The following is a 16,499-nucleotide window of genomic DNA, read 5'->3' on the forward strand; positions in this document are numbered from 1 at the left end:
ATATATAGCAAATAAAAATAAGTTTATAAAGTGATATAGAGATTATTGAGCTGAGAGGCTAAAAGGCTGCGCAAACATTGTAAACAATCTTGCTGTATAGGGTAACATTTGACTTGGTTCATGATGCAAGAACGATTTTGGTGCATTCATGTATTTTGTTAAGGACATAGATAGTCTACTCCTCATTTCAGATTCGTACTATGTGTGTTTGCATTAGCAAATTAGTTATGATATACTAATCAAGTCAATATGCTTTATGAAATACATAGAACAATTAATCACTATTATAGCCCCCCCCCCCCCCAAAACCAAAGTTTTGGCTTCAGTGTAAAGTGTCTGCCATACAAAAGTTGACCTGTCGACATATAAATGATGTTTCTTCTCTTGCTAACTTTCAGGCAATTATAAAGCTGGACAATGATGGATCTTTCTACATTAAAAACTTTCGTAAGACTACAATATTGGTGAATAACAAAGAAGTGCAGACTGGTCAGTGATAAACCCCAATTTTGTAGTTTATCTTGTGCTTATTTTGAGAGATTTTATCATCTTTTTCCACATTTATTCAATGAAATAGCATGATTTTGTGTTCTCTTCTTAATATTGACTCATGATGGAAAACCTGCCTCTTTTTGCCTTAAAATTGCCATATTTTGATCCTCTTTTATTACCATTCGATGCCGTGATATGTTTGTTGAGTGATTTCAGAGTTTTATAAGGCAAGAATGGTATTGGAGAGAGAAAGAAAGCATGTACAAGTGGAAGGAACATGAAGAATTGGATTTTGGGAAAGCAGATTGACGCGCACGCGTGGGTGCAAGGAGCTGGACATGGCACGCGAAGAATGGCGCATCCGTTTGGGTTGGAAAAATCTCCAACGACGTGCACACGTGCGTGACGCGTACGCGTGGATCGCGAAAATTCAAACGACGCGCATGCGTACATGACGCGTACGCGTGATGAGCTGCACATGACCTCATTAAAGGAAATCGTGTCTGGTGATTTCTGAGGCTGGACAGGCCCAAATTGAAGCTGAATTTGTATGGAAAAGACCCAGGAACTCTAGGGGGAAAGGGGGGGTCATCCATTACACACTTAGACAAAATTTTACATAGTTTTTTGTTTTTGTTCTTCTAGAGAGAGAAACCCTTGTTCCTCTCTAGATCTAGTTTGATTTGATCTTCCATTGTTGAATTCTGAATTGGATCTTGTTGATTTCTAGTTTTGATTACTTAATTTGAATTCCTTAGTATAATTTTGTTAGACCTTATGTTAGATTTATGTTTTCTTGTCAATTGTCATTTTCTATCCTTTTTGTGAATCTTATGGATCTTGAATTGTTAATGTTACATTGATGATTTCCATGATTAATTGTGTTATTTGAGAGATTTTCTATTGGTAATTGTTAGTGGGTACCTTTTAATTTCAATTTAATTGTATTTTGAATATGTCTTTTAGTAATACTCACCATGTGTTTGATGAAATGTTTCCTTTGATTATGGAGTAGTTTTCTTTACTCTTGGCCTAGGCTAAGGGAATTGGGTAAACTGGAGTCATTGGGTCTAATGGATTTGATGATTTGGGAACTCCTAGTGGTCAATTTGATAACCATTGACACTAGCCTACTACTAAGTTAATTGGTAGCTAGGTTGGACCTTATGGATTGATGTTGACCAAGCCATTTAATATACTTCAAGTATAGAAGTAAACTTAATGAGCTTGGTTCCTTATAATTGTCAAGATATGGTTATTAGATAAGGATAGTGATCCCAATTCCTATGCCTAGCCAAGAGTTGCTTTTATTAATCATATTTGAAACCCAAGAATATTCCAATTTCTTTGTCTTAGTTATATGATGAGCGGATAATTTATACCCTTTTTGGCATTGTTTTTACATAGAGTTTAGTATGTTTTAGTTACTTTTTATTATATTTTTATTAGTTTTTATTCAAAAATCACATTTCTGAACTTTACTATGAGTTTGTGTGTTTTTCTGTGATTTCAAGTATTTTCTGGCTGAAATTGAGGGACCTGAGCAAAAATCTGATTCAGAGGCTGAAAAAGGACTGCAGATGCTGTTGGATTCTGACCTCCCTGCAATCGAAGTAGATTTTCTGGAGCTACAGAAACCCAATTGGCGCACTCTCAATTGCGTTAGAAATTAGACATCCTGGTCTTTTCAGCAATATATAATAGTCCATACTTTACCCGAGATTTGATGGCCCAAACTGGCGTTTAAAGTCAGCCTAAAATATCTTGGCGTAAAACGCCCAAACTGGCACCAGAATTGGAGTTAAACGCCCAAATTGGCTCCAAAGCTGGCGTTTAACTCCAGAAACAGCCTAAGCACGAAAAAGCTTCAATGCTCAGCCCAAGCACATACCAAGTGGGCCCCGGAAGTGGATTTATGCACTATCTGCACTTAGTTACTCATTTTCTGTAAACCCTAGTAACTAGTTTAGTATAAAAACTACTTTTAGAGATTTATTTTATGTCTTTTTGACCATCTTTGGACATTTAGTCCTTAGACCTTAGTCTTATACCTTTTATCAGTTTTTCATACTTGGAGACTATTGTTCACGTTATGGAGGCTGGCCTCACGGCCATGCCTAGACCTTTTTCACTTATGTATTTTCTACGGTGGAGTTTCTACACCCCATAGATTAAGGTATGGAGCTCTGCTGTTCTTCATGAATTAATAAAAAGACTATTGTTTTTCTATTCAATTCACGCCTACTTCTTCTCCAAGATATACTCTCGTACTTAATTCAGTTAAGTCAGAATGAAGGGTTGACCCGTGACAATCACCCAATCTTCATTACTCGCTTAGCCAAGATCGCGTGTCTGACAACCACAAAGCTGTCTACATGATGTTCAACGTAGTCATTGGACGACAGCTGGAGTATACTCTCTTGGATATCTAATACACGGACCGAGTTCGTGAGATTAGTATCTTCGTGGTATAGGCTAGAACAATTGGTAGCATTCCTGAGATCCGGAAAGTCTAAATCTTGTCTGTGGTATTCCGAGTAGGATCTGGGAAGGGATGACTGTAAAGAGCTTCAAACCTGCGAATGTGAGGCGCAAGTGACAGTGTGCAAAAGGACAATGGTCTTATTTCGACGCTAGCGGGAACCGACAGATGATTAGCCGTGCGGTGACAGCGCATATGGATTTGTTTTCATCCGAGAGGATCATAAAGCTTGCCATGGAAGGAGGTAATGCATGGTTGGAAGAAGGCAGTAGAAAAGCAGAAGTTCAGAAGCAACAAAGCATCTCCAGACACTTATCTGAAATTTCCACCAATGAATTACATAAGTATCTATATCTTATTTTATATTTTATTTATATTTTAATTATCAAAACCTCATAACCATTTGAATCCGCCTGACTGAGATTTACAAGGATGTCCATAGCTTGCTTCAAGCCGACAATCTCCGTGGGATCGACCCTTACTCACGTAAAGTATTACTTGGACGACCCAGTGCACTTGCTGGTTAGTTACGCAGAGTTGTGAAGAAGTATTGAGATTACGTTATGCGCACCAAGTTTTTGGCGTTGTTGCTGGGGATTGTTCGAGTTTGGACAACTGATGGTTCATCTTGTTGCTCAGATTAGGTAATTTTATTTTATTTTTAAGATTTTTATTTTCGAAAAATAATTCAAAAAAAAAAATTTATACAAAAATTTTATTTTGTTCTTCAGAATTTTTAAGAATAAATTCTAGAGTTTCATCATGATCTGTTGAAGCATGGCTGGCTGTCAAGCCATGTCTAAATCTTTTGAACTGAGGCTTCCACTTATCATTCCACTTGGCTGGCCATTTGGCCATGTCTAATCTTTTGGACCGAAGCTTTTACATAAAGCTTGGCTGGCTATTTAGCCATGTCTAAATTTTTGGACTGAAGCTTTAGACTAACATTGCATGATTCCTGAAATTCTTATTAAAAATTTTTAATCTCTTTACTTTCTTTTTCCAATTAATTTTTGAAAAATTACAAAAAAAAAAAAATAATAAAAGCATAAAACCAAAAATATTTTGTGTTTCTTGTTTGAGTCTAGTGTCAAATTTTAAGTTTGGTGTCAATTGCATATTTTGATTTTTTTCTTTAAATTTTCAAAAAAAAAAAAAAAATACATGCATTGAGTTCTTCATTGATCTTCAAGTTGTTCTTGATGATTCTCTTTGTTTGATCTTTAATTTTTCTTGTTTTGTGTCTCTTCTTGTTTTTCATATGCATTTTAGAATTATTAGAGTCTAAAGTTTAAAAATTTTTAAGTTTGGTGTCTTGCATATCTTTATTTTTTTAAAAATTTTCAAAAATATGTTCTTGATGTTCATCATAATCTTCAAAGTGTTCTTGGTGTTCATCTTGACATTCAAAGTGTTATTGCATATTATTCTTGTTTTGATTCATAATTTTTATGTTTTGTTTCAATTTTGTGTTTTTCTCTCTCCTCATTAAAAATTCAAAAATAAAAAATATCTTTCCCTTATTTCACTCATAAATTTCGAAATTCTGAATTGATTTAGTAAAAAATTTTCAAAATTTGGTTGTTTCTTATTAATCAAGTCAAAATTTCAATTTAAAAATTCTATCTTTTTCGAATCCTTTTCAAAAATAAAATCTTTTTCATTTTTTCTTAATATTTTCGAAAATTTCAAAAATTAATTTTCAAATCTTTTTCTTAATTTTATTTCATACTTTCGAAATTACTACTAACATTTAATGTTTAGATTAAAAAATTTTCAAGTTGTTACTTGCCTATGAAGAAAAATTCAATCTTTAAATTCTAAAATAATATCTTTTAGTTTCTTGTTAGTCAAGTAATCATCTTTAATTTCAAAAATCAAATCTTTCTAATTTCCTTTTCAAATCTTTTTCAAAATGAATTTCAATCATATCTTTTTCAAAATCAATTTCAAAATCTTTTCTAACTTCTTAAATTCGAACCCTCTCTCCCTCTCTGTGTTTGAATTCTTCATCTTCTCTCTTCTTCATTCTACTCTTCTATTCTTCTACTCACATAAAGGAATCTCTATACTGTGACATAGAGGAGTCCAATTCTTTTCTGTTCTCTTCTTTTTCATATGAGCAAGAGCAAGGATAAGAACATTCTTGTTGAAGCTGATCCGGAACCTGAAAGAACTCTAAAGAGAAAGCTAAGAGAAGCTAAGGCACAACACTCTGGAGAAGACCTGATAGAATTTTTCGAAAAAGAAGAAGAGATGGCCGAACCCAATAACAATGGTGGAGATGCAAGGAAGATGCTTGGCGACTTTATTGTACCCTCTTCTGACTTCTGTGGAAGGAGCATCTCAATTCCTACAATTGGAGCAAACAACTTTGAGCTTAAGCCTCAATTAGTTTCTCTGATGCAGCAGAATTGCAAGTTTCATGGACTTCCATTGGAAGATCCTCATAAGTTCTTAGCTGAATTCTTGCAAATCCGTGACACTGTTAAGACCAATAGGGTTAATCCTGAGGTCTACAGCCTTATACTTTTCCCCTTTGCTGTAAGAGACAGAGCTAGGACATGGTTGGACTCACAACCTAAAGATAGCCTGAACTCTTGGAAAAAGTTGGTCAATGCTTTCTTGGCAAAATTCTTTCCACCTCAAAAGTTGAGCAAGCTTAGAGTGGAAGTCCAAACCTTCAGACAGAAGGAAGGTGAATCCCTCTATGAAGCTTGGGAAAGATACAAGCAATTGATCAGAAGGTGTCCTTCTGACATGTTTTCAGAATGGAGCATCATATGCATATTCTATGATGGTCTATCTGAATTGTCCAAGATGTCATTGGACCACTCTGCTGGAGGATCTCTTCATCTGAAGAAGATGACTACAGAAGGCCAGGAACTCATTGAAATGGTTGCAAATAACCAGTTCATGTACACTTCTGAAAAAAATCCTGTGAATAATGGGACAACTCAGAAGAAATGAGTTCTTGATATTGATACTCTGAATGCCATATTGGCTCAGAATAAAATATTGACTCAGCAATTCAATATGATTTCTCAGAGTCTGTCTGGAATGCAAGTTGCAACAGGCAGTACTAAGGAAGCTTCCTCTGAAGAAGAAGCTTATGATCTTGAGAATCTTGGAATGGAAGAAGTGAATTACATGGGAGATTCCTATGGAAACTCTTACAATCCTTTATGGAGGAATCATCCTAATCTCTCATTGAAGGATCAACAGAAGCCTAATCAAGGTTTCAATAATAATAATGGTGGGAGAGCATGGTTTGGCAATAACAAACCTTTTCCATCATCTTCTCAACAACAGACAGAGAATTCTAAGCAGAGCCACTCTGACTTAGCAACTGTAGTCTCTGATCTATTCTAAGACCACTCTCAGCTTCATGACTGAAGCAAGGTCCTTGATTAGAAATTTGGAGGCACAAGTGGGTCAGCTGAGTAAGAAAGTTACTGAAATCCCTCCTAGTACTCTCCCAAGAAATACAGAAGAGAATCCAAAAAGAGAGTGCAAGGCCATAAATATAACCAACATGGCCGAACCTAGTGAGGAAGAAAAGGCAGTGATTTCCAGTAAGGAAGACCTCAATGGACGTCCACTGGCCTTCAAGGAGTTCCCTAATGAGGAACCAAAGGAATCTGAGGCTCATATAGAGACCATAGAGATTCTACTAAACTTACTGTTGCCATTCATGAGCTCTGATGAGTATTCTTCCTCTGAAGAGGATGAAGATATTATTGAAGAGCAAGTTGCTCAATATCTGGGAGTAATCATGAAGCTGAATGCCAAGCTATTTGGTAATGAGACTTGGGAGGATGAACCCCCATTGCTCATCAATGAACTGAATGATCTGGTTCAACTAAAATTACCTTAGAAGAAACAGGATCCTGAAAAGTTCTTAATACCTTGTACCATAGGCACCATAACCTTTGAGAAGGCTCTGTGTGACCTTGGGTCAAGTATAAACCTCATGCCCCTCTCTGTAATGGAGAAACTAGGGATCTTTGAGGTGCAAGCTGCAAGAATCTCACTAAAGATGGCAGACAATTCAAGGAAATAGGCTTATGGACTTGTAGAGGATGTCTTGGTAAAGGTTGAAGACCTGTACATCCCTGCTGATTTCATAATCCTAGACACTGGGAAGGATGTGGATGAATCCATCATCTTAGGAAGACCCTTCCTAACCACAGCAAGAGCTGTGATTGATGTGGATAGAGGAGAGTTAGTCCTTCAATTGAATGAGGACTACCTTGTGTTTAAAGCTTAAGGATCTTCTTCTGTAACCATGGAGAGGAAGCATGAAAAGCTTCTCTCAATACAGAGTCAAACAGAGCCCCCACACTCAACTTCTACGTTTGATGTTGGGAGGCCATCATTAAGCTCTAAATCTCTGTGAAGTTCTCTAAGAGCTCACTGTCAAGCTATTGACATTAAAGAAGCGCTTGTTGGGAGGCAACCCAATGTTATTTAATTATATTTATTTGTTTTCCATTGTTATTTTATGTTTTCTTTAGGTTGATGAGCATGTGAAGTCACAAAAACAACCGGAAAATAAAAAAACAAAATGAAAAACAGCATAAAAAACAACACACCCTGGAGGACAGACTTACTGGTGTTTAAATGCCAGTAAGGATAGTAGAATGGGCGTTTAACTCCCAGCTTGGCAGCATTCTGGGCGTTAAATGCCAGAATGGGTAGCACTCTGGGTGTTTAACGCCAGAAAGGGCTGTCTGGCATCTGGCTGGCATTTAACGCCAGAAAAGGGCAGCAGACTGGCGTTTAACGCCAGGAAAGGTAGCAGAGTTGGCGTTAAACGCCAGATTTGGCACACAATGGGCGTTTAAATGCCAGAATGGTGCAGCGACTAGAATTCCTTGACACTTCAGGATCTGTGGACCCTACAGGAACCCCACCTACCCCACTTCTTCTCTCTCCTCTTCACACCTTTCCATAACACTCTTCCCCAAACACCATTGACCAATCCCATCAAAACCTCTTTCCCAAATACCCTTCACCTATCAAATCTTACCCTCTTCCCCATCTTCTCTTCACCACTCACATCCATCCATCATTAAACCCCACCTACCTCACCATTCAAATTCAAACCATTTTCCTTCCAAACCCACCCACTCATGACCGAATTCCCCCTCTCTCTTACACTATAAATACCCCTCCTTACCACCTTCAATTTCACACATCATACACAATACACCCCCTGATGAGCGGATAATTTATACCCTTTTTGACATTGTTTTTACATAGTTTTTAGTATGTTTTAGTTACTTTTTATTATATTTTTATTAGTTTTTATTCAAAAATTGCATTTCTGGACTTTACTATGAGCTTGTGTGTTTTTCTATGATTTTAGGTATTTTCTGGCTAAAATTGAGGGACCTGAGCAAAAATCTGATTCAGAGGCTGAAAAAGGACTGCAGATGCTGTTGGATTATGACCTCCCTGCACTCAAAGTGGATTTTCTGGAGCTACAGATAACCAATTGGTGCTCTCTCAATTGAGTTGGAAAGTAGACATCCTGGGCTTTCCAAAAATATATAATAGTCCATACTTTACCCGAGATTTGATGGCCTAAACTGGCGTTCAAAGTCAGCCTAAAATATCTTGGCATAAAACACCCAAACTGGCACCAGAATTGGAGTTAAACGCCCAAACTGGCACCAAAGCTGGCGTTTAACTCCAAGGATAGCCTAAGCACGAAAAAGCTTCAATGTTCAGCTCAAGAACACACCAAGTGGGCCCCAGAAGTGGATTTCTGCATTATCTGCACTTAGTTACTCATTTTCTGTAAATCCTAGTTACTAGTTTAGTATAAAAACTACTTTTAGAGATTTATTTGATGTTCGAAAATTTTATCTTTAGACTTTTATCATTGTACACGTTTGGAGGCTGGCCTCACGGCCATGCCTAGACCTTTCACTTATGTATTTTTTACGGTGGAGTTTCTACACCCCATAGATTAAGGTGTGGAGCTCTGCTGTTTTTCATGAATTAATGCAATTACTACTGTTTTTCTATTCAATTCACACCTACTTCTTCTCCAAGTTATACTCTCGTACTTAATTCAGTTAAGTCAGAATGAAGGGGTGACATGTGACAATCACCCAATCTTCGTTACTCGCTTAGCCAAGGTCGCGTGCCTGACAACCACAAAGCGATCTATGTGATGTTCAACGTAGTCAATGGACGACAACTGGAGTATATTCTCTTTAGTTTCTAATCTAAGATTAGAACCTTCGTGGTATAGGCTAGAATTATTGGCAGCCATTCCAGGGATCCGGAAAGTCTAAACTTTGTCTGTGGTATTTCAAGTAGGATCTGGGAAGGGATGACTGTGACGAGCTTCAAACCTGCAAATTTGGGGCACAAGTGACAATGTGCAAAAGGACAATGGTCCTATTTCGACGCTAGCGGGAACCGACAGATGATTAGCAATGCGGTGACAGCGCATATGGATTTATTTTCATCCGAGAGGATCATACAGCTTGCCATGGAATGAGGTAATGCATAGTTGGAAGGAGGCAGTAGGAAAGCAGAAGTTCAGAAGCAACAAAGCATCCCCAGACGCTTATCTGAAATTCCCACCAATGAATTACATAAGTATCTCTATTTTATTTTATATTTTATTTATATTTTAATTATCAAAACCTCATAACCATTTGAATCTGCCTGACTGAGATTTACAAGGATGACCATAGCTTGCTTCATGCCGACAATCTCCGTGGGATCGACCCTTACTCACGTAAGGTATTACTTGGACGACCCAGTGCACTTGCTGGTTAGTTGTGCGGAGTTGTAAAAAGAGTTGAGATTACGATCGTGCGTACCAAGTTGTTGGCGCCGTTTCAGAGATCACAATTTCGTGCACCAAGTTTTTGGCGCCGTTGCCGGGGATTGTTCGAGTTTGGACAACTGACGGTTCATCTTGTTGCTCAGATCAGGTAATTTTATTTTATGTTTAAACTTTTATTTTTATTTTCGAAAAATTCAAAAAATTTTTTCTGAAGAACAAAATAAAATATGTTTAGTTTTCTAAAAATTCTTTAGAATTTTTAAGAATGAATTCTAGAGTTTCATGAGATATGTTGAATCCTGGCTGGCTGTTAAGCCATGTCTAATCTTTTGGACCGAGGTTTCACTTATCCTTAGAAGATCTTCTTTGTCTTTCTCTTCAATTTAGCTGTTGTTGTAATGTTCTGCTGAAGCTTGGCTGGCCATTGGCCATGTCTAAATTTTTGAACCGAAGCTTTCACATAAAGCTTGGCTGGCTATTAAGCCATGTCTAAATTTTTGGACTGAAGCTTTAGACTAACATTGCATGATTCCTGGAATTCCTATTAAAAAATTTGAATTTCTTATTTTTCTTTTTCCAAAATAATTTCGAAAAATTTACAAAAAAATTAATAAAATTATAAAAACCAAAAATATCTTGTGTCTCTTGTTTGAGTCTAGTGTCAAATTTTAAGTTTGGTGTCAATTGCATTCTTTTAAATTTCTTAAAAAATTTTCAAAAATTAATGCATGGTTCTTCATGATCTTCAAGTTGTTCTTGATGATTGTATTTGTTTAATCTTGAGATTTTCTTGTTTTGTGTCTTTTCTTATTTTTCATATGCATTCTTGAATTATTAGTGTCTAAAGTTTAAACATTTTTAAGTTTGGTGTCTTGCATGTCTTTCTTTTCTTAAAAAATTTTCAAAATTATGTTCTTGATGTTCATCATGATCTTCAAAGTGTTCTTGGTATTCATCTTGACATTCAAAGTGTTCTTGCATGCATTTTTGTTTTGATCTTGAACTTTTATGTTTTGCATCATTTTTATGTTTTTCTCTCTCCTCATTAAAAATTCAAAAATAAAAAAAATATCTTTCCCTTATTTCACTCATAAATTTCGAAAATTTGAATTGATTTAGTCATAAATTTTTAAAATTTAGTTGTTTCTTATGAGTCAAGTCAAATTTTCAATTTAAAAATCCTATCTTTTCAAACTTTTTTTTCAAAAATAAAATCTTTTTCAATTTCCTTCTTAATATTTTCGAAAATTTTAAAAATTGATTTTTAAAATCTTTTTCTTATTTTTATTTCATAATTTTTGAAAACTTTACTAACAATTAATGTGATTGATTCAAAATTTTTTTTCAAGTTGTTACTTGCCTATTAAGAAAGGTTCAATCTTTAAATTTTAAAAATTATATCTTTTAGTTTCTTGTTAGTCAAGTAATCAACTTTAAATTCAAAAATCAAATCTTTTTAATTTCCTTTTCAAATCTTTTTCAAAAATAATTTTCAATCATATCTTTTTCAAAGTTAATTTCAAAATCTTTTTCTAACTTCTTATCTTTTCAAAATTGATTTTCAAATCCTTTTCAATTAACTACTTGACTTTTTGTTTGATTTTAAAAGTTTTCTATTTCAATCATATTTTTTTCAAAATCACCTAACTACTTTTCTCTCTCCAATTTTCGAAAACTACTAACCCCTTTTTCAAAATTCTTTTTAATTAACTAATTTTTTAAATTCTAATTTCATTTTATTTCTCTTTTTAAAATTCGAATACTAACCAATAATTAAAATAAAAATAAAAATATTTTTCTTTTATTTTAATTTTAAAATTCGAATTCTCTTTCTCTCATCTCTTTTCTATTTATTTATTTATTTACTAACACTTCTCTTCTTCTTATAATTCGAACCCTCTCTCCCTCTATGTGTTCGAATTCTTCATCTTCTCTCTTCTTCATTCTACTCTTCTATTCTTCTACTCACATAAAGGAATCTCTATACTGTGACATAGAGGATTCCTATTCTTTTCTATTCTCTTTTTTTCATATGAGTAGGAGCAAGGATAAGAATATTCTTGTTGAAGTTGATCCATAACCTGAAAGGACTCTAAAGAGGAAGCTAAGAGAAGCTAAGGCACAACACTCTGGAGAGGACTTGACAGAATTTTTCAAAAAAGAAGAAGAGATGGCCGAACCCAACAACAATGGTGGAGATGCAAGGAAGATGCTTGGTGACTTTATTGCACCCTCTTCTGACTTCTGTGGAAGGAGCATCTCAATTCCTGCAATTGGAGCAAACAACTTTGAGTTTAAGCCTCAATTAGTTTCTCTGATGCAGCAGAATTGCAAGTTTTATGGACTTCCATTGGAAGATCCTCATTAGTTCTTAGCTAAATTCTTGCAAATCTGTGACACTGTTAAGACCAATGGGGTTAATCCTGAGGTCTACAGACTTATGCTTTTTCCCTTTGCTATAAGAGACAGAGCTAGGACATGGTTGGACTCACAACCTAAAGGTAGCCTGAACTCTTGGAAAAAGTTGGTCAATGCTTTCTTTTTCAAATTTTTTCCACCTCAAAAGTTGAGCAAGCTTAGAGTGGAAGTCCAAACCTTCAGATAGAAGGAAGGTGAATCCCTCTATGAAGCTTGGAAAAGATACAAGCAATTGATCAGAAGGTGTCCTTCTAGCATGCTTTCAGAATGGAGCATCATATGCATATTCTATGATGGTCTGTCTGAATTGTCCAAGATGTCATTGGACAACTCTGCTGGTGGATCTTTTCATCTGAAAAAGACGCCTACAGAATCCCAGGAACTCATTGAAATGGTTGCAAATAACCAGTTCATGTATACTTCTGAAAGGAATCTTGTAAACAATGGGACAACTCAGAAGAAAGGAGTTCTTGAGATTGATACTCTGAATGCCATATTAGCTCAGAACAAAATATTGACTCAGCAAGTCAATATAATTTCTCAGAGTCTGTTTGGAATGTAAGCTGCATCAGGCAGTACTAAGGAAGCTTCCCCTGAAAGAGAAGCTTATGACCCTGAGAATCCTGCAATGAAAGAGGTGAATTACATGGGAGAATCCTATGGAAACACCTATAATCCTTCATGGAGGAATCATCCTAATCTCTCATGGAACGATCAATAGAAGCCTAATCAAGGCTTCAATAATAATAATAATGGTGGGAGAGCACGGTTTGGCAATAACAAACCTTTTCCATCATCTTCTCAATAACAGACAGAGAATTCTAAGCAGAGCCACTTTGACTTAGCAACTGTAGTCTCTGATCTATCTAAGACCACTCTCAGTTTCATGACTGAAGCAAGGTCCTCGATTAGAAATTTGGAGGCACAAGTGGGTCAGCTGAGTAAAAGAGTTACTGAACTCCCTCCTAGTACTCTCCCAAGCAATACAGAAGAGAATCCAAAGAGAGAGTGCAAGGCCATAACTATAACCTACATGGCCGAACCTGAAGAGGAGGGAAAGGCAGTGATTTCCAATGAGGAAGACCTCAATAGACGTTCACTAGCATCTAAGGAGTTTCCTATTGAGGAACCAAAGGAATCTAAGGCTCATATAGAGACCATAGAGATTCCGCTAAACTTACTGTTGCCATTCATGAGCTCTGATGAGTATTCTTCCTCTGAAGAGGATGAAGATATTATTGAAGAGAAAGTTACTCAATATCTGGGAGCAATCATGAAGCTGAATACCAAGTTATTTAGTAATGAGACTTGGGAGGATGAACCCCCATTGCTCATCAATGAACTGAATGATCTGGTTCAACTGAAATTACCTCAGAAGAAACAGGATCCTGGAAAGTTCTTAATACCTTGTACCATAGGCACCAAGACCTTTAAGAAGGCTCTGTGTGACCTTGGGTCAAGTATAAACCTCATGCCCCTCTCTGTAATGGAGAAACTTGGGATTTTTGAGGTGCAAGCTGCAAGCATCTCACTAGAGATGGTAGACAATTCAAGAAAACAGGCTTATGGACTTGTAGAGGATGTCTTAGTGAAGGTTGAAGGCTATTACATCCCTGCTGATTTCATAATCCTAGACACTGGGAAGGATGAAGATGAATCCATCATCCTTGGAAGCCCCTTCCTAGCCACAACAAGAGCTGTGATTGATGTGGACAGAGGAGAGCTAGTCCTTCAATTGAATGAGGACTACCTTGTGTTTAAGGCTCAAGGATCTTCTTCTGTAACCATGGAGAGGAAGCATGAAAAGCTTCTCTCAATACAGAGTCAAACAGAGCCCCCACACTCAACTTCTAAGTTTGGTGTTGGGAGGCCAACATCAAGCTCTGAGTCTCTGTGAAGCTCTCTAAGAGCTTTACTGTCAAGCTATTGACATTAAAGAAGCGCTTGTTGGGAGGAAACTGAAGAACTGAAGATTGATGGTTTAGAAGTTATAGCAAACTCTCGTTGTAAGTATAGTTGCTAAACCAAGCAATCAACCTTTCTTACAAACGTTTTGGTTGTCACAAGTAACAAACCCTTTAAAATTGATAACCGAGTATTTAAACCTCGGGTTGTCTTCTCAAGGAATTGTAGGGAAGTATGTTCTTATTATTGGTTATGGAGATTGTAAATTTAGGGTTTTGAGAATAGGGAGCAAGTAATTTAAATTGCAATTAAAATAAATAAATAACTGTAAAATAAACTTTTGGCAAGGTATGAGAAATTGGAAGTCCTAGCCCAGTTATCCTTATCAACAATAATGAAAATTGACTCTTGATTCCACTTAGTTAACCTTTACTAGAGCAAGGGAAGGTCAATTGACTAATTAATTTGATCTTCAAATCCTAGTTAATCCCTAAGGAAATATTGGGATTATCGAAGTTCAGTTCAATTAGCAAAGATAACAATTATCACTTATGTTGAGTTAAGATAACTCCTGAGTTACTAATTTCTTAACCAAAGCCAAGAATGTAGAAAGCTAAATTAAAATCATAAATATCTGAAATATCTCAAATAAAATACATTCAAAGCAGTAAAATCTAACTTGGAAAAGTTCATAAGCCAATTGGGCAACATAAATCAAATACAAATAAAAGCATTAGAGTCAATAAAAATAGAAGCGAAAGTAAATAGAAAGGGACATTGTACCTGGGATCGAGAGTCACTCCTAAAACTAAGAGAAGTCCTAAATCCTAATCCTAAGAGAGAGAGAGAGAGGAGAGAACCTCTCTCTCTAAAACTACATCTAAAACTTGAAAAGTGAATTATGAGAGCCTCCTCATGAATGGATGCATTTTCCCACTTTATAGCCTCTAATCTGTGTGTTCTGGGCTGAAAACTGGGTTAAAAGCAGCCCAGAAATTGCTCCCCGTGATTTCTGTTACGTTTAGGTCGCGGAAAGGTGACGCAGCCGCGTCGTCCATGCGGCCGCGCGGATTGGGTGTTGGCCAGGTCACGCGTCCACGTGACCCACGCGTTCGCGTCGCTTGGCGTCAGAGCAAATATGGCAAATTATATATCAAATCGAAGCCCCAGATGTTAACTTTTCAACAAAACTGGAACCGCGTCATTTGGACCTCTGTAGCTAAAGTTATAGCCGTTTGAGTGCGAAGAGGTCAGGTTGGACAGCTTAGCAATTTCTCCAACTTATTGTATTCCTTCCACTTTTGCATGCTTCCTTTCCATCCTCTGAGCCATTCCTGCCCTATAATCTCTGGAAACACTTAACACACATATCAAGGCATCTAATGGTAATAAGAGAGGATTAATATTAGCAAATATAAGTCCAAAGAAACATGTTTTCAATCAAAGCACATAATTAGGAAGGCAAATGTAAAACCATGCAAATAGTATGAATAAGTGGGTAAAGAGTTGATGAAAACCACTCAATTGAGCACAAGATAAACCATAAAATAGTGGTTTATCAGCAACCCAATGTTATTTAATTATATTTATTTGTTTTCCATGGTTATTTTATGTTTTCTTTAGGTTGATGATCATGTGAAGTCACAAAAAAACTGAAAAATAAAAAACAGAATAAAAAACAGCATGAAAAATAGCACACCCTAGAGGACAGGCTTATTGGAATTTAAACGCCAGTAAGGATAGCAGAATGGGCGTTTAACGCCCAGCCTGACAGCATTCTGGGTGTTAAACACCAGAATGGGCAGCACTCTGGGCGTTTAATGCCAGAAAGGGCTGTCTGGCATCTGGCTGGCGTTAAACACCAGAAATAGGCATCTGGCTGGCGTTAAATGCCAGAAATGGGCAGTAGACTGGCATTTAATGCCAGTAAAGGTAGCAGAGCTGGCGTTAAACGCTAGATTTGGCACAGAATGGGCGTTTGAATGCCAGATTGGTGAAGGGACTCAAATTCCTTGACACCTCAGGATCTGTGGGCCCCACAGGATCCCCACCTATCCCACTTCTTCTTCTCTCCTCTTTACCCCTTTTCATAACTCTCTTCCCCAAACACCATTGACTAATCACCTAAAAACCTCTTCCCCAAATACCCTTCACCTATCAAATCTTACTATCTTCCCCATATTCCCTTCACCACTCACATCCATCCATCATTAAACCCCACCTACCTCACCATTCAAATTCAAACCATTTTCCCCCCAAACCCAACCCACACATGGCCAAATAGCCTCTCTCCCTTGCCCTATAAATACCCATCCTTACCACCTTCATTTTCACACAACATACACACTACTACCCCCCTTGGCCGAACCACTTCCCTCACTCCATCTCCCC

This window comes from Arachis ipaensis, chromosome B03 (genome assembly GCF_000816755.2).
Source record: "Arachis ipaensis cultivar K30076 chromosome B03, Araip1.1, whole genome shotgun sequence".
Classification (NCBI taxonomy): domain Eukaryota; kingdom Viridiplantae; phylum Streptophyta; class Magnoliopsida; order Fabales; family Fabaceae; genus Arachis; species Arachis ipaensis.